The sequence below is a fragment of the Anomalospiza imberbis genome, chromosome W (genome assembly GCF_031753505.1).
Source record: "Anomalospiza imberbis isolate Cuckoo-Finch-1a 21T00152 chromosome W, ASM3175350v1, whole genome shotgun sequence".
In the NCBI taxonomy this organism is placed as follows: Eukaryota; Metazoa; Chordata; class Aves; order Passeriformes; family Viduidae; genus Anomalospiza; species Anomalospiza imberbis.
In genome coordinates, this window is record NC_089720.1 from 3,624,708 (window position 1) to 3,637,789 (window position 13,082).

Genomic DNA, 13,082 nt, shown 5'->3' on the forward strand with positions numbered 1-13,082 from the left:
AGCTTATTCCACGCTTCTGTAAGTAGTCAGTGCTATCGCTTGCCGTCCTGCTGACTACACCCATTAGTGCAAATGGGTATTTTTGGTTGCTTAAAGAATTTCTGTCAAAAGTATTGGCAAAAGCAGGTTTAATATAAAAGTGAAAGCATGACAAAGTTTGTTGGCAGGGTTTAATCTACTGCTACTAAATAGTGAAAGCAGAAAGAGAAAAAGCAAACTAAAATCTAAAATCAATCTAAAACCAAATTCAACTCAAAAATTATCCATGTTGAGGCTGGAGGGAGGAAGGAGCAAAGGGTAAAGATAAAAAGGAATAAAGAACAATCCTTCCGTTGGGTCTTCTCCATGTGCTTTTTGTGAAAAGAAAGCCTTTGTTCTCTTTGTAGCTGCCTTTTGAGAGCCAGAATACTGTGATGCTGTTGCTCCTGAGCCTTTTCCAAGGGATAAAAGACCCAACTCCTTCAGGCTTTCCTCATATGGCAGGTTCTCTATCCCTTGGATCATCTTCATTGCCTTCCTTGGGTGTTGCATCGCGGTTTGGGGTTTAGGTTAGGGGTTCTGATCTGTTAGCTAGCCGCGTTCTGTGTACCCCCGCACACTCCCTGTGTCTGTTCCCCCCCCCCCCCACGGCTGTTCACTCCGGGTCCCTGGCTGTTAGAGTCACTCCGAATTCCCATCCCCCATCCGCCCCAGAGTCCGGGGTCCGCCCCGGCTGTGTCCCTATTGGGCGCCGTGGTCCACATCATCGCCACGGCGCCTGCTCCTATTGGGCGGGAGGGTCCCTGCTCTCCTGACCTGTCCCCGATATAATCCCGTGCCTCGGAGTGCCCGAGGCCGTGTTTCATCACGCACAAGCTGGGAGCAGGTCGCGGTGCCTCAGTGCAGCTCCCCGCGACAATAAAAGACTTTCAGCCTTCCACGCGTGGGGAATCCGGACATTCCTTCACTCTTTACTGGTGTCTCTCGCTCGTAGTGGTGAGGAATCCGCTGGCACCCCCGCCCGGACTGCGGCATGGAGCCGAGTCTGGAAACACGCGGCAATCCCGGGTCCCGGAGAGAGGCGGCGCCGCTCTAGGTGCCGGAGCTGCCCGGGGACCGGGAAAACACAGAGAGACGCCGCGCTTGGGACCCTCTCCAGTCTGTCTGCCTCTTTTTTTTTTAATTCTAGGGACCAGAACTGGATCCATCACTCCAGGTTTGGCCTGCAGGGGTGACTTCTGTAAGAAGAGGCCAGGGTCTGCTCTGCACTAGACACAGCTAGGTTTTGTCAGCTAGGCATGGGACACCCTGAGAGCCAAAGCTGAGCAACTCAGCAAAAGCTGTGGCACCCATGTGTAATCACATTTAAGAAAGGGCAAAATGCTGTCCAGGACAGGTATTTCCCTGCTGCCTTTGGATCTGGCAGGTGGCTATGTCCTGAAGGAACTTAATCCTGTTTTGTTCTCCTTTCCTGTTGAGGTAGGGTGGTGAGAGAACAGTTGGTTGGGCTCCTGGCAGCGGGCTAAGATCTGGCATCAGAAAGCTTAAAAGGCAAATTCTTCCATGTAGAACTTCTAGAAGGGGGACATTTTTTGAGTTAGCAAAGTCCATCAGTATCTGGATCCAGTCACTTTGAGGGGGTGAAGTTTTAACGGGAAAAGCCTTCTTTCTGAGCAATAATAGATTCTTGTGAGAAGAAGGATCTAGTCTCTGTTTTTTCATTTTGTTTGTAATACAAGCAACAAAGAATTGAAACTCCTGCATGCAAAGGGATGAAAATGGGCAGAGCCCATTGGGTACTCTTTGTGTCTGTTGGAAACCCACGGCCAGCTATAAAGAGGTCATGGAAGTGATGTAAGATTGATCTAGCTAAACTTGATTAAGACAGGGTCCTAGAGAAGGCAATGCCTTACTGCTTTGAACAGTAGAAGGACAATAAGTAAGTGTTGGAGGTTAGGATTTTTCCTTTTTTTTCTTTATCTCAGGGAATTTTGTCACAATTATTGCCTAAGAGATGATAATGACTGGTACTTAAGAGAGAAAAAAAGTGATCAAGGAGGGGAAAGGGTGTACATGGCTACTTTCTTAGCTGGGAGGGTCTTCTCTTGGGAAGGGCAGAGATACTGTGAAATTTTGGCTGGGGGGTGAGGGGCTGGGCTCAGCTCCTCTCTCTCACTCTCAGGATCAGAGTGGAGAGGTGCGGTTTTCGGTGCCGGACCGTTACTATCCAGAGGATTCGCTGCCACTGTGGATTTCTCATCCTGCATAGCTTTTACTTATTGTGGGGCAGCTTCTGCTCACAAGAGCAGCTGTTGAACTGGAACCTTTCCAAAACCTGACCTCACTGGGCAGGAGACCCCAACCCTCGACCCCTTCCCAGAGGGGGTGTCTCCTGGCTGTGCGTGGCAGATGCTTGCAGAAACCTGGCTGCTGCTGCCCAGCCCTGCTGTTTCTCTGCTGCTGCTTTGGGATTTTTGCTGCCTTTTAACCCAACACCCCATGTCTGCTATACTTTGTTAGCCACCACAGGGTCTGCTCGCCTCTGCTGTCCCAGCTTGCTGCTCCGAGGTTCCTGCTACAGTCCAGTTCACCATTTGGAGAGGCACTGAGACCTGCTGCCCCTGTGAGTTTGTAAAGGAAGCCCCTTTTCTATTTCTTCTGCTGGATTGCCCACCATTACCCATGTGCAGAGAGGCATGACTGAGCTCACACCACAGTGCCCCCTGCAGCCATGGGGGAATCATTGCACCCACCCTGCCCGGCCGGGAGCCAACAGCACCCCTGCCGGCTGTGACAATAACTACACAAAAGGGGAAAGTGCTAGACAGCTGAGGGAAAGCTGTTGTTGGGTTTCTGTTTTTGTTTTTTATTGCTGCTGTTCTTGGTTTTTTGCTTTGTCATATATATATATTCTAGTAAAGAACTGTTATTCCTTTTCCCATATCTTTGCCTGAAAGCCCCTTAATTTCAAAGTTAAAATACTTCAGAGGGGAGTGAGTCACATTTTCCATTCCAAGGGAGGTTCCTGCCTTCCTTGGCAGACACCTGTCCTTCAAAACAATACAGATTTTGGTGCCCAACAGTGGGGCCTGAGGGCATTGAGAGAAAAGTGTGAAAAAGGAATACCAGTTCCTGGGTAACTTATTTTTGTGTGCTGAATATAGAAACCGCATTAAGCGGCACGATGTGGTCTAGCCTACCCTGGTTCGGTTGGCACATGGTTGTGGCTACATTTTTCCCATTTGCAGATCCTTATCTAAACATGGCTCCTATGACTAAGGCTGCTGTGGCTGTTATCCAGTTTGCACACTGGGTCAATAAGGTGAGGAATTAATTCATTCTTAGTTCAAGAATTAGTTCATTCTTGTAAGTAGTTAGTTACTAATTCTAATACAGTAAAGAAAACATCGTTAGTCTGCTCAAAGAACTGTCAGTCTAACTTGTCAACATTGACTACTCCAGAAATAAAGAAATAAAAAGAATGCTCATTCTCTACTTGTAGAAGGACCATCCAATTGATGATCGGCATTCTGATCATCACTCAAATGTTGCCTGTTGGCTACATTCTACTTTTGGTGTTGGAAATCAGGGCAAACACACCTTGCAGGTATCCACCATACCCCAATATCTGTGGAAAAGCATGCATACCCACGGCCCCAAGTGATAAGCTCACATGGGCCTTACCACTTATTAGTGGTTAGATCTCATACCAAGACTTTCGCTTGAGGCAGGTGCATCTCACCTGAAGACTGCAACAAAAGAAAGTGATTTTGAATGACACGATTGTTTGAATTTTGTGTCTCTGTTAGGTGATTAATTGTATATAGAGCTTTTTCCAATCGGCTGTGCGGGGTTTCTCCAGGCATTCCCCCTTTTTGTTTTTCAAGAACATGCTTTAAAGTGCCATGAGCACGTTCAACAATAGCTTGACCAGTTGGAGAATGTGGAACACCAAATTCATGCAACACTCCCCATAAACTTAAAAACTGCTGCGTCTTCTGCGAGACGGAAGTGGGACCATTATCAGTTTTCACAGAAGAAGGTATACCTAAGATTGCAATAGCCATCCTCCAATGGGCAATAACATCGCAACCCTTTTCTCCAGTATGAGCAGATGCCCACATAGCAGAGGAGAAGGTGTCAATAGACACGTGCACATATCTAAGTCAGCCAATTCGGCAATATGAGTGACATCCGTTTGCCAAAGCTGCAAGGCCTTTAGGCCTCTAGGGTTTACCCCCGCTGGTAGAGGTGCAGCAAGTCCCTGACAGTCAGCACAAGAACTGACAATTTCAAGAGCCTCAGTTGGCATTAACTGAAATTGTTTCTGCAAAGTATGTGCACTTTGATGGAAAAAAATCATGCAATGCTTTGGCTTGCGCAATTTTGTCAGGCTGAGGCGCTACCCATGCAGGGTTAGCTAACCTGTCAGCCCTGGCATTACCTTCTGTTATGAAACCTGGTAAATTGGTGTGACTCCAAATATGCAGGATATAGTATGGACGAATTCAGGCCTGAATTGCACACCACAAAGTTTTCAACAAATGAAACAAAGCTGTATTATTGACTTCTTTCATAAGCGAACAATCTAAATGTTTGGTTATGTCTGCTATATAAGCAGAATCAGTGACCAGATTCAGAGGTACCTGAGAAAATCACTGGAATGCCATGGCAGCAGCCTTCAATTCAACCAACTGGGCTGAGCCTGACTCATGGCCTTCCAGCACCTGCCACTCAGATTCATCCTTCCAAGTAACAATGGCTTTCCTTGTTTCTCCTGAGCTGTCAGTGAAGACTGTGGGTCCTTGCACTGGCACCCAACTATTTTATGGCTTCAAAGACAAATTGGTTGATTTTGCCAACTGCAACAACTTATGACTGGGCAGATGATAGACAATCTGCCCTAAAAAGTTTTGCAGCCGACTTTGCAAAGGAGTGCTGTTAACAAAGCTCTAATCAAAGTCTTCCTGTTCTACTGGAAGAATAATTTTTGCAGGATCAGCTGCCATTAATTGCAAACACCGTTGACAGCATTTGATCATCAAATGAGCGATCAATTCAAACAACGTGGGTGCTGTCTTTTTCGGTTGATGGGGCAAGAAGACCCATTCCAAAATGTGCAAAGGATTGGACCATTTTTCATTCCATTGGTCAATGATACCTGTAGAATGAAAATCTGGATCGGTAATGAAAACGGTGATATCAATGGAAGGATCTACTCGATAAACCTGATGAGCAGAAATAGCTTGTTGGACTTCCTCCAGCACTCGTTGCGCCACAGGAGTCAATTTCCGAGGTGAATTCAGATCAGGGTCCCCCTTTAGAATATTAAACAGCGGGGACAATTGTGTTGTGGTTAGCCCCAAATAAGGACGTAACCAACTGATGCTTCCCAGCAATTTCTGGGCATCATTCAGAGCCATAATAGAATCCGTAAATTGCACCTATTTTTTTTCTTGTTGCTATTATATTGACAGTTTATTATTAAAATTAAAATTAATTTTAGTTATAGATAGATAATGGTAGCAATATTTATATATAGTTTTTACTTAACAATTAGATTTTTTTGACGTATATATTGTGTTGCTTTTAAAATTATTATTTATTATGTGTAAATTGGTTTTTGAATAGAGATAATTTTATGGATGGGATTGTTTGTATTCAAGGTAGAATTGAATTAAATTGATTTTTTTGGTTTTTTTCCTTAATAAATTTTTGATATGTATTATCAGGATTTTGTTTTTGTTTATTATATGTAGGGTTTTTCAAGTGGTTAGGGTTTATTTGGTTGGTAGAGTTTTGGGTGTTAATTAATTAGGTGGTTTTTGTTAGGTGTTATTTTTGATTTACTGGAGTACTTCTCTAATAATAACTGAAGAAACCATGAGACTAACAGTCTGGATAAAGAAGATGTATAAGCAGTTAGAAAATAAAGGCAGGATCCTGAAGAGACACGTATCTTTTAGGTGATCACACAAAGAGATAGTAAAACATATGAAATCCAGCTGTAAATACTATAACAACACCTCATAAATAATTCTTATCACAAAAATCAGTGAATTCACATTATATAAACAATATATTAGCAGCAACCATTTGAAGGGGTTAAGACAACATTTTTCAAATATTCATGTCATATTAATAGCACTCTTGAAAGACATTTTATTTAATGGTTTTAAGGTGGGTTTTATATAGTTTATTGTGTTATTTTTACTTTCTTTCTTTCCTTTTCTTCCCTTTCTTTTTTTTTTGTATTTTATTCATAGTTGGTGTATGGTAGGGAATATGGTATGTTTATTTAATGTTATGTTTTTTTAGTTTAAGTATTGATAAGGTTCTTTTTGAAATGAGTTTTGTTGTTTGATTTAATTTTTTAGGGGTATTATGATTTTATAGAATATGTTTTTTAAGGTTTAGGGTGGTGTTATGGGTTGTAGAATGAGGTATAGGGTAGGTTTTTAATTATTTAGTGGTGTTTTTTATTATTGTGAGTATAAAGTGCTTATTTTGGTGTGTTTGGGGTAGTGTGATGCAATAAATTTGGTGGGGTTTTGGGTTTTTTTTAGTTATATTTGGATTACTATTTATTATATTAAAGGGGTTTTAGTTGTTTGGTTTGTTCGATTACAGTATATGTTTTATAGTTACGGATAATTTGTGAAATATTGTTTATAGTTAAACTTATTTTATGGTTTTGTGTTTATTTATAGTTAGTATTTTTATTTTGAAGATTTGAGGTATTACGAGTTTATTTAGTTAGGAATAGTTTTCTTTTTGTGTTGTTAATGTAAGTTCATTTTTGATATTTTTATTTTTGAAGTTTGATTTATTTGTTGATTGTTTTGGTGTTTTATTTTAGCTTTATTTTAATTTTATTTTTTTATTTAGCTTTATTTTTGAGGATATGGGTATTTATATGGTGAATTTTTATTTTCGGTTTATTTTTATTACATTATAAGTAAAAAATGATCAAGCCGAATTAATAACTGGGGGAGGGGAGCAAACTGGGGACATATGACTTCATTACCTGAAGCTGTAATTGGAGGATTAACCCCTGATATGTAAATGGACCAAACTTATATCTGCCTGGAAAACTCGTGACCATCGTCCATCTTGGGTGCAACCTCTGAGGCTTCTGACTGCCCAAGGTGTACCTTTTGAAGGCCTTTAATAAATACCTACTTTTATTCTCTTAAACATTGCCTAGCCTCTGTTCCAGGTAGCCACTCCAAGGCATCAGGCTGGGTGCCATTATTAATGAGGCCCCAGAGGTAGCCGACCAGACTAGGACAGGCAAACAAGACTTAATACACATTCCAAATGAAACTCATTGCCTCTGATGTTATCATGCCATAAACGCAGTAAATCAGCAAAGCAATTTTGATTCCTCTCCTGATCGTAAAGAGAGCATCATGATGGGCAAATACTTCCCCCTATGCAGAAACATGTACAGGGCACAACATGCACGTGAATACACCGAGAAACATGATGACCAGGAAAGTTGCTATACCCCTATCCTAGAGTGATGTTATGATGCTTGTAGCCCCAGTCGTCTGTTCTGTTTATGCTGGATATTATGTTCTGTGCCTTCAAGACTGGCTCTGAAAAGCAAAGTTTGGACCATTTGCCAAAACCCACATACCCTTTATAAACCCTCATTTCTGCCCATTTCGGCAGAAGAGTTGTCACTGAAACCCTTCGCAGAAGCTGCCAATAAAGACATCTCTGTGGAACCTCATACAGCCTTCTCCTCTCTCTCCCTGTGTCTGCCCGGGGCATTTTACCAAGCAAAGAGCTGAAATCACTGAAGAGCTGAATTCACCAAAGAGCTGATCTCACTTAAGAGCTGAGCTACTTGCTAAGATTGCCTGCGGCTGGGAGCTAGCCTGAGGGACCCGGACAGGTTGTGCTTAGCTGCCCAGTGCTATCCGGGACACCTACGGCAGCTAGGGTCGGATAGACCCCGGGAACCCCCGGCCGTAATACTGCTCCTACTATTTGTAGCATCTGATAAAGCAATTTAGAACCCTCCCAGGAGAGTAATGCCTGTAGGACCGATGTTAAAAGGATCAGGATCACAAGTGATGTTGGTCTCCTCTATCAGTCTCCATTCTGAGGAAGTGATCCAGGAAGGAGGAGACGAACGGAACAGCTGAATGCCAGGCTGTGTAGCTGGTACCATACGCAAAGTTTTGGCTTCTATGATAATGGAGCTACCTTTAAGAAGCCAGGTCTGTTGGGAGCTGATGGGATTCACACGAACAAGTGGGGCAAGAGGGTTTTTGCGCCTGGCTTTCAGCAGCCACGAGATGGAGGTTTGCCGACTAGCTGTCCCGCTTGTGGCCAGAAGGCAGACATGCAAGTGGCCACCCTCAAGTCTCTGCCGAGACTGTTGAGGGTGGCGGTGATTGCTGCGGTGTGGCTAGCACAGCAGAGGCACAGAGCACGAGGAAACCGAGGCAAAGGAATAAGGGAAGGACACTTGTCTGAATCTCGAATAGTTTAATCTCGAAGTCGGGCAGAGCAAGTGACAAATCTGAACCTGAACAGACTACTTTTATAGGGTAGAGGGAACATGGGGAGGACACAAGCATTGACCAATAGGAGGGCATTAGGGGAGGGGTGCAGGGTAAGGGCTCCCCAATAGAAGCCAACATGGGAAAGGAGCAAACCTTACAACCCAATTCTGCCTTGAAGAAGGGATGAAAGACAGGGAACACATCAAAACCAAAGGAGTGTGCTATCTTTGACAGACAGGGGTATGACAAGGGAACAAGGAAGGTATACAGGTGGATTGACATATATTTTGGTGGGGAAAACTGTGATAAACAACTCAGGACTGAACCATCAGGGAAGCCAAATGGGGTACATAGAATGAACCATTACAAACTTATAACAAGGAATATCAAAACATACAACATAAGAGCAAACTGTAAAATAACAGACTACCACAGGTCTTCACCAGCAAACTGGCCAGACTTACAAGGAGGGCTTTAAATGAAACTCAGCAGTGAAAGGGGATGGAGTTTTGAGCAACAGAGAAGGGCCAGGGGCTTCTGATGTATCAGGAACCAAGAGGGTAATACTTGAGAAATGCCACAAAGAAATTGGGGCTTGATCCTTGTCCAAAAAAGTGATGTGGCCGACAGCCCAACGGAAGTGCCTCTGTACCAATGCACTGTAACATCCCAAATCATTTAAAAATGCAAGGGGTTTTCCAAGGTTCCCTTTTCTGTGTTAGACACACGGGAGACAGTAACAAAGACAAAAAATATATAGAAAAACACACATATCTACCAACCCCTGCATTCCAGGCTAGACTCCAAGAGGGGGCAAGGTCAAAATATATGCTCACCTCATTGTCAGCCTTTTAAACCCCTGGGCCTCCATAGCCCCTGAAGCCCAAAACTGGGCAAGAAAATAAAACTCTATAGTCAGATGGCTACAGAGCAGGTATTTGTTTATTCAGCACTCAGATAGAGGGGCATCTCTCTACCAAAAACTCACTCAGTCTTCAGTTACATTTTAAAAGTCCTTCCACACAATGTCACAATGTCAACATATCATTAGCATACTCATATTTGCATAAAGCTGTGTCATGGTTTTACAACAGTTTGTTGCTTTTGTGCATGCGTCAGTTCCTTCTGTGGTGGTCGTCAGCTTTCTGGTGGTCTTTTGATGAAGGTTTCTGTAGTCTTCCTCACATTTGAACTTTTTACCTTTATCTTCAGTGCATGTCCGGTGCTTCTTGTTTTTCAGTCTAACCTGTTTTTAGCTAATTTTGCACTTTGCAAGTTCCATTAAAATTTGCTATCTTGCTCTTGATGGTGCTTGTTAACTCACTATGTTTGCTATCTTGCATTCTTTGCTATCTTGCTTGTTGACCTGCACATCTTGTGGGATGTGGGACATCTGGTCACTGGGCCACTCAGGAGCTGGTTTAGGCAAGACTTGGGCACTGCCTCTGGTGTGCCCTGATTGACAGACACTGCGGGGCTGGGGGTGTGGGGGCAGGGCACTGTCTCCCTACATCAAGGCCTGACCCGCTCTCTCCCACACACACAAGCATTCCAAAATGTCTCCAGACATCAGTCTCTCCAGTCTCTGACAACCACCCTGTGGCTCAAGACATTGACTGGTAATGCAGCCTAGGGTCCCCGGGGCCGTCTGACCCCAGGCAGCCGTAGGTGTCCCGGATAGCACTGGGCTGATAAGCACAGCCTGTCCGGGTCCCTCAGGCTAGCTCCCAGCTGCAGGCAATCTTAGCAAGCAGCTCTTAAGTGAGATCAGCTCTTTGTTGCATTCAGCTCTTAGTGATTTCAGCTCATTGCTTGCTAAGTGCCTCGGCAGATGCAGGGAGAGAGAGAGGAGAAGGCTGTATGAGGTTCCACAGTGGTGTCTTTATTGGCAGCTTCTGCGAAGGGTCTCAGTGACAGCTCTTCTGCCAAACTGGGCAGAAATGGGGTTTTATAAAGGGTACAGGGGTGTTGGAAATTGTCCAATAGCCAGGCTTGGGTCAGATATGACCTATAGTCTTACAGAGAGGTAACAAGGGTCCGAATGCGGAAGAGAGGCTTCTTTGGTCCAGTCATCATGACTAGGCATTTCTTATCTTAGGCAAGTGACCGCCAGGGAGGCCTTACAGGGCCTCTGACTGCTACAACTCCACTTTCTCTATTTAGTAAAAAGGCGTGCCCAATAGTTCTTTTAAAACAGTGGACAAGGCATGAGAACATAGCTAAGACAATTACAATTGCAATAAAAATCCACAAAATTCCCTAAACCAAAGATGCAATCCATCCTGTTAGTCCCCATTGACCAAAAAGTTCATTGACCCAGTCTGGGTTGTTTTCTACTTTTAAGTCCTTCACAAGTTCCTTCAGTTTCTGGATGTTTGCGTGGATGGATTCTGAGCGTGAAGAGAGATTGAAGCAACACATCCCTTCAAAGTCTTGGCAGCCATGTCCATGGCCTAGCAGTAGGAAGTCGATCGCTGCTCGATTTTGAAGTGATGCATGACTCACGGTTTCTTCTTCCTTTAAAAGATTGCTTAGGGCAGCAGAGGTAGCCTTGGCTTGCTTACTGAGCCAGCACCCTAAGTGATTTATTTCACCAAGGGCTTTAGCTGCAGCTACCCATGGTAGGAATAGGGTGACCGCAATCTTTTTTGGTTTGTTCCAATCACATAATTTGGGATTGCAATTTTCATCAAATTCCGTGTTGGATCTTTTGTGGCGTTTTAATTAGCGCTTTTTTTTTTTCCAATTATGTGACAAGGTGATATTTGGAGTGAGGGTAGAAAATTTTCCAAGGCTACAGGGACCTCCCTGGAGATGGGAGGGGATCCCAGCCCATACTCTGTTACCACAGATGAGAAACGTTCCCTTGGGTAATACTTTGGGGTGGAGAGAGGATACAGAGATCACCCGAGTGGTGTAATTGCACCAATCCGGATAGTTATGGCTTTGTTAATGGGTGATATGTCTTTTCTGTATGTGTTTTTTGTCTGGTCAATTTCTGGCAAATTGTTCTTTGGACGTCTAAAGTAAAATTTGACACAGTGTGTTGCCTTGGAGGACCCCAACAGGTCCAATTCTCGGTGTTCCTCTTGAGCATTGGGCAACATTTTTGTCCACTCATCCCAAGTATCTACCATATTGGGTCTCTTACCTGTGGTGCAGAGGAGCTCCGAATTATAGATGGGCCAGTAATCTGCTACGAATGGAATCCCTACCAAACATGTGGAAAGTGGGTTATCAATGCTTCCCATGGATAAGCACATGTTATCCTGTTTTAATGTTTTCGCTAAGGTTACCCAAACATTGTGGCTAGGCTGTGGGCTAATCCAGCCGAAGGCATACAGTATGGTGAGGAGCATCCAGGCAGCAGTAGGGACAGCACCAACGGAGATAATTTTCATCTTTGGACAAGGATGGGGCTTCTGATAGGGAATATAAGCAAAATTTGTTATCTTTATGGTGGGAGGAGAGGGTTTTCTCCCTTGTTCCTTTCCTCCTTTCCTTGCCCCCCCTTCTTTTTTTTTTTTCTTTTTTTTCTATAAGCTAAGGACGGGGGAGTGGGTATAAGGTTAAGGGTCTTTGGTAAGAGTTAAGAAAGGAGAACAGTAGGATTTTTTAGGGTAAACAAAGGGCTAATAACATGTAATTCAGAGAACAATTTGTGTTCAGGCTGTGTCTAGCTTATGGCTTGACTGCTACAGCAGAATGTTGCCCACTTTCTGTTTTGTCTGCTGTCGCGTGATGGGATGGTCTTTTCTTCAGTATGTGGACATTCAGCGACACCTTCATCTCCAGGCAGAACTTGTCTGGTTTTGAGGAGGTCTTGTATTTGACTCAGGGCAATTCTTGTCACTGTTTGTGGGAGTAGTGTTTGCAGTGCCCAGGTATGGTTTTATGTTTTTTCCTGGGTATCATCTTGGACCAGATGGTAGTAGAACACACACATGCCCTCTACCCCAAGTAATCAACTGGAAAGGCCCAGAAATTTGATGTGTTTCTGGGTCCTTCAATAGCACAGGTAGTTTCTCAGCGAGCTTTGCTTGGGTGGTATTTGCAAAGTGGCGAAGTATTGGGGGGTCAGGCTCTAATGTTGTACAATTTAGGAAGCTGTTGATGTAGGGAGCCTTGCAAAGTCTTTCAACTGGAGATACGATGAAACAGGGACTAAAAATAAAAGGGTGGCTGGACAGGAACAAACGCAGATCCAAACCAATGTGGTTATTCTGACGTTCTCCCTTTGTTGTTTACAGACAGTAGTTTTTATACACTTCTATATAGTTTACACTCGTGAGCACACTCTAATTGGCAAGTAAACATTACTTGTTCCTTTCTTAAGGTGGCTAAAGTTTCACCATGCAGACCTATACTAATTCACACCTAGATAGATGTCATGGTTTGACACTGGCGCAATGCCAGCGCCCCCATGAAAATGCACCTTTCTACATAATTGCTGTGAGATGTGAGCAGGAACAGAGCAGAGCAAGCCCAAGCTTAATAATAAAGGAAAAAAACTTTATTAAACTACTACTACTATAAAAAACACAGACACTAAATCCAGGATGAAGACCTTCCAAAACACTCCTC

At 43.7% G+C, this 13,082-nt stretch overlaps 1 long non-coding RNA gene across 1 annotated transcript; it reads left to right on the plus strand.

Moving 5' to 3' along the window:
- The first annotated feature begins 7,952 nt into the window (after positions 1-7,952).
- On the plus strand, positions 7,953-9,804 carry LOC137464289 (uncharacterized). Its single transcript, XR_010994154.1, has 2 exons — positions 7,953-8,257; positions 8,934-9,804. It is a non-coding gene; the product is annotated as an uncharacterized lncRNA (long non-coding RNA).
- The last annotated feature ends 3,278 nt before the right edge of the window (positions 9,805-13,082 follow it).